The following is a 6,273-nucleotide window of genomic DNA, read 5'->3' as shown; positions in this document are numbered from 1 at the left end:
TAATTAATAATATATTAATTAGTTAATACTCTCTCTCTCTCTCTCTCTCTCTCTCTCTCTCTCTCTCTCTCTCTCTCTCCCTCTTGTGCGTTGCAAATTACAGATACAAAATATATACAATTTTGATGGAAATGTCAATCCGACTTAATTTAAAAAGATTTGATTTCTATTAATCTTGAATTTATTACAAAATGAATGTTTATCGTACTGTAACTTGATGTATCCTGGTAACATACTGTGAAAATACTTTATATCATTCGCAATCATTCGCAAAAGTAGCAACTTAATAAAGCTTAGAAAGCTTGAATTATTTACATATGATAATTTATTGCTATACCTCACAGCAAAAAAGTCATGTTCATACTCAGTAAACGAGAATGGATTAAAATGGATTGAAATTTTTTTCTATCCGAATGCGTATTTTAAATAGCGAATATTTTTTTTGGATTCAATTGGATTCAATTAGATTTAATTGGATGCAATAGGATTGAAAAACTGCATTACCTAATCAAAATTTTGAATTGAAGTATTCACAATTGTATGTTTTTACACAGAAAAAGCTAATATTATTTTTAGATTGAAAGGTTTAAAGATACGCTCCATGCAATTCCTATAAATGAATAAAAGATTTAAGATTGAAAAGTATTCATTTTAATATTCATAAATCAATATTTCTGCAAATCTGAATCCATTTCAATTCATATCTATTCTCGTTTGCTGAGTATTACAATAAACTCTCAATCACATCATAACTTGTGATGTTACTGTAAAATCATCAAACACCACATTATTATCTTGATCTGTATGTGTCATAACATAATAAATAATTTTTAATTCATCTGTATAATGTCACATCTGTAACAAAGCAAAGGACATTCGCACAGTAACAATAATTTTATTGTTATATCACATTCGTGACAAATATTTGCATCTCATCATAACTTTGTTGCGATTATTGTGACTTTATTTGTTATTGAGAATTTATTAATATATAATTAATGAATCAAAATTTATTGTCTTCATCAAATGATATTTAAATACAATCCTAAAGAATCGTAAAGTCTCACTGCAAATCAATATTGGCCATGACTTCATCGAGAACGAGTAAACAATTGTTTCTCTGGATGGCTCTGGCCAGGCATATGAGTTGCCTCTGATACTGAAGTTATGATCGCCAGAGAAAATATCATAATCCAGCATGACATCATTCGCAACACTTTCCACAGCTTCAAGTCATCATACTGATTAAACGGATCCAGATTGTTTTGGAAAAGAACATAGGTTCCTATGGTATAATGGAGATTTTGCAGCGCAGGCTTTTTTGTTCACTCAGGCCCACTATCTTAACTATCCATACTATCTTAACTATCGATCTTGATTTCGTCATCTAGATTTTCACTGAACAAGCAAAAAAAGCGAAAATCAAGGAGAACTTACCAGCGCCAGTGGTTTGTCCAACCACCTCAACTTTCCAGCCAGGTTCGATGAATACATTCAGATTCTAAAACCCGATTATGTAATAAAACACAAATAATATTTGTAAGAACAGTTGGTTTATTTTATATCTTCAAAACTGGTGAATCATCCATATGACATTTCATGTTGACACCCTTCAAAATCAGTTGTCCTTGAGATGATAGTGGCGGTGGATTGTCCGAGGTAGTAGGTTCCTCCTTAGGAAGATTCGTGTATTGAAGAATCCTTTCCACGGAGGTGTCATTAGTGACACTGACTCGCTAAATTGTTTTATGGTATATTGTAGACAAATAATTAAGATCAATGACTGCGATATTGCTAGATTTGCTTTGCTGCCAGTTACATTGCCTGTAGTATAAAGAACAAAGAAAAAACTTAATAATTTGAAGAGAAAAAGAATCACACACAGAAATAAGGATTGCAACTAAAAGCTTATTTATTATGTTAATTAATTCTTCTAAATTGCAGTCTTTTGCATCTTTATGAAATCCTTAGAAAAAAATTTATCTCTTTTAACTAAGAACCTATTAATTAATTAGATATAAAATTACCAATCTCATTCATTAGTATTAGAGAAAAGCAGGCGAGGAACAGATACATTATTAAATCCGCAAAGACAGCAAAAGCTATCGCGCATGTTAAAAAGAAATACCGTTGTGACGATCTTGTAATATGGGACTCTTCATTGAAAACGCAAAAACATTCAAAAAACTTCTAAAGAATTGATTAAATTTCAGGAAATAAGAACTTTAAGATACGAATTCGTTGGCAGGAGTCCACGAATTTAAATCCCAAGGATATAATATATCTTTTTTCTAACGTGTTACTTGCTCTAATGTACTTACGCCTTCAAGACGTTTGAGATCTTGTCCAATCTTCATATAGGATTTCATAGCGAAGAAAAGAGAACAAGACGATTAGTATAGCTATCAATATCAGCATCCAGCATGATTAATTATCATCTCTGATATCATTATATCACATACTAAAACCCTTGGATCACGTCCAATATCAATTTGGGCAGCCACACATCCATGATGCCCATATCCTTCAAAAATCTGTTTAAAATTCTTCCTGGAATACAAAAATCGTTAATTCTCTGTAAGAATCAAGAAAAAAAATTACAAGTCCAAGAATCGAAATCGACGTAAATTCGATAATTTACAATGAAAATTCTCGCTAATTTTCTAAACAAATTAAGCAGAATCACTTATTTCGAGCTTATAATTAGAATGGCTTTCAATTAATACAATTGGCATAAGTTACACAAATATATAATATAATATAATATAATATACATGTATATGGGATCCGTAATGCTCAGCAGACCATCCAGATTTAACGATGAAGATCGACCCAAGGAAATTATTATTGTACATGTTCGCGAATTGTTTGACACTAATATTTTCAATACGCCTGACATCTTCCAAGATAGTCCAGTATGACAGCCAAGATAGTCCAGTATTCATTCTCAGTAGTGGCGATCTGACTGATGATGATCCTCAGCAGTACGGCTAGCGTGAAATTATTATGCAGATATTTCTTTTATACTCTGCCGGTTATTCGACCGTGTGCCGTCATCTCAGCTTCTGGGATATCCTTCACATAATCCAAATCATCAGTATGCTACATACATGATAGCAAAATAATAATCTTATTATTTGAATTTTATATTTTTCTCAATAGATGTAATCTGATGAAGTTAATTCAGTTTAAATTATTTAAAAACTAAAAGAAAATAGTGTTAAGAAAATTAGTAGATATTTGAAAACAACTTAACTTTTTTGAATCTTAATTTAAAAATTTCTCCCGCGTTTTATTAATTGATAATAATTAGTGAAGATATATTAGAAATTTTTAATGCGCGAAAATACAGATATTTTTTTAAATTATTTTATTTTTATTTATGTTATTTTTTTCTATTTTTATTTTACATTTTATTTTTTGTGCTATCTATTTTTATTGAACAAAAATAAAAAATAATGTAAAATATTTTTTTTTCAACTTCTATTTTTTTTTATTATAAATAACGTGTGTAATCATCTTACAATGATGGAATTTGTAATCGATAATTTTGACATTTGTCTCGTTATTGTGAGTCTTTTAGACATCCAAAGTTCTTCTTATGTCCTCTTCCTTTCTCTGCGCTTGGTTCAAATTATCCAACATCTCAATGAAATCTTTATTTGATTATACTAATTCGTTATAATTTCTTTGCATTTTTACGAAACCCTTAGGAAACAAAATCAGAATATTTAATTTAAAAAATATTTAATCATCTTTTAATTAATTGTATGTAAATTATATATAAATTAAATGTTCAAAAGTTTCGTGTCACTTTTTCATTTAAAAAAACCTTATTATTTATTTTAATTATGAAATTATATAATTTTTATGTGTTATTAATAAAATAATGTTTATCTTCATAATAATAAAAAAATTTTTTAATTATTCATTCAGCAATAAGTTAAATTTGTTTTTGTCATTATTATGTCTAAATTCTTTACTTTTAAAACAAATTAAAAAATCAAACTTTAAAAATTAAACATTTTTTTAATTTAATAAATTTAATAAATATCTAAAGAATATTCTTTGTTACTTACTCGATCCAGTACGATGATCCGCCATGGAATTTTAAGGAATTACAATTAATATGTATCCTTGTCTTGCCATGGAGATATTCGATGATGCACTTCCCACAGAGATGCCTAGCAACACGTATCCATCGCGCTAAAGAGATCGTCAAGCAAATAGATATCCGCTTGTCTATAAATCGCTCTCGCGAGATTGATTCGCTCTGTTTGGTGACCGGATAAAGATACACCTCTATCGTCGACCATCGTCATGTCTCCCTGCGGAAATTGTCGGAAATCCTTCGTCAAGATGCACACATTTGCTACTTGAAAAATTTACCAATTAATCAAAAAGAAACTTTAAAGAATGTTAAAAATTTTGAAATTAGGAAATATTAGACATTTTTCTTTTATTTAAATAAAATTATGTATAGATTAAAGATTTAGAAAAATTTATAACACTTGTTAAAATATATCTTCTTTTATATTCACCACAAAGATGTACATGTCGATTGATAATGATTGATGATGCAATGAAGATTTGAAAGATCTATTGTAATTGTTACTAGTTACATATAAAATTCTTAATTCTAATGTGCAATAGCAGGAATATACTCGTCACGTTAATAGCAAACTGATGGCACGCCATGCATGATGACAACTTGCTAGCAGTTTGTTAAATTCTAAGGAAGACTTTACGTGACATCAGAACAGACAGTTGTGCAAAAATACCTTTAGTTTGGAGAAATTGAATGCGGAATAAGTGACAGCAAAATGATAACATATTGCCCTTATTTGTCTATCTGGGACGTCTTTACAGTCTAAACTAATTCATGAAGTTGTAAAATGTACACAAATAGCTTATATGCATATAATCGATATATTGTAGTTTCTACGAATTATACTACAATTAAAATTTATATTTGTCAATAATCTACAAAAGAGGTTAATAAATTTAAATGACTTTTTTTCAAGAGTATGCGATCAAAGAGCTGTTTAATTACTGCGGAATGTAGTTAGAATTAGTGCGGAACAAATACTTTGACGAGAAAAAGGATTATCATAAAAGATCTATATGTAATTCAGGTACATTGTTAATTGAATAGCGAATAACATTATTGCTGAGAAGGTTCATAATCTGATATCGATTTGATTCATGGCTGCTGTGTTCAATCGTAATAACTACAATAGTGTTGTTAAAAATAATTATAAATTGAGTAATAGATTTTTTCACTTTCTTTCGCTCTGTTCATACATCCATTAATACATACGCGCAATAGAAATTTTTCTTTTTTGATTGATTTTTACAAAAAAGATAAGACAAAACTCTCTCTGTAAAATTGTAATAAAACTCTGTGAAAATTGTAATAAAACTGAATAAAACAGCTTAATATAAATTAGAATCATTCATTATGTAATCAATCATTTGAAACATCTCTAATTGTGAGACACATACGCGCGCGTACATTGTCGCACACATATTCCCATATTTTTGTTATTATTATGTTATTATTTATGTTATTTTATGTTATTATTAATAGTAGTATATAATTACAAAAGAAATTTAGATACTTTCTATGATTTTGTAATGTTTAATAAGAATATAAAGTTTCTTGATTATTAAATTATTAAAAAATTATTTAATTATGAAATTATAAAAAATTATAAAAAAGTTTTCTATTTGTTATTGCAAAAAATAAAAAATAAAAATTTTTTATTTAACTAAAGATTTCTGTCAATTTATAGTTTCCCGGTAAAAAAATTTTTTTCCGTGTAATCACATTTCATATATAAAAACATCACTATACAAAATTATGTAAAAATTTGCATAATTATGTACAATTCATTATATAATGAAATGTGAAAATATTCCGTAGTGTACATATACAAATCTTCGGAATATGTATTATAATATTTTAAAGAGTATTTAAATGCTGAACAAAGTTGTCTTGAATTTCTTGCAGAATGATATGGAATCTAAAATATAAAATAATGTTCAAAATATAAAATAACAAATCAACATAAAACTAACTTAATTTTTTCATCTTTGTAGTCACTTAAAGCATTCAGAACAAAATTTGTAATATATATTTTTTTAATAATTAATTCTTCATTTAAAAATTATAATTATTAATAATCTACAAATTGATATTATTAGGTGTACAACTTTGCTTCCGCCGTTTTTTTTCTGAAATTCGAGGCTTTATTGTAAAAAACTGGTTAC

At 27.9% G+C, this 6,273-nt stretch overlaps 1 pseudogene; it reads right to left on the bottom strand.

Annotated features, from left to right (window-relative positions):
* The window catches only part of LOC105621811, a 17,259-nt pseudogene that overhangs the window by 770 nt on the left and 10,216 nt on the right, over positions 1-6,273 (bottom strand).

This window comes from Atta cephalotes (genome assembly GCF_000143395.1).
Source record: "Atta cephalotes unplaced genomic scaffold scaffold00037, whole genome shotgun sequence".
NCBI lineage: Eukaryota > Metazoa > Arthropoda > Insecta > Hymenoptera > Formicidae > Atta > Atta cephalotes.
This window is presented reverse-complemented; position numbering and strand designations above follow the sequence as displayed.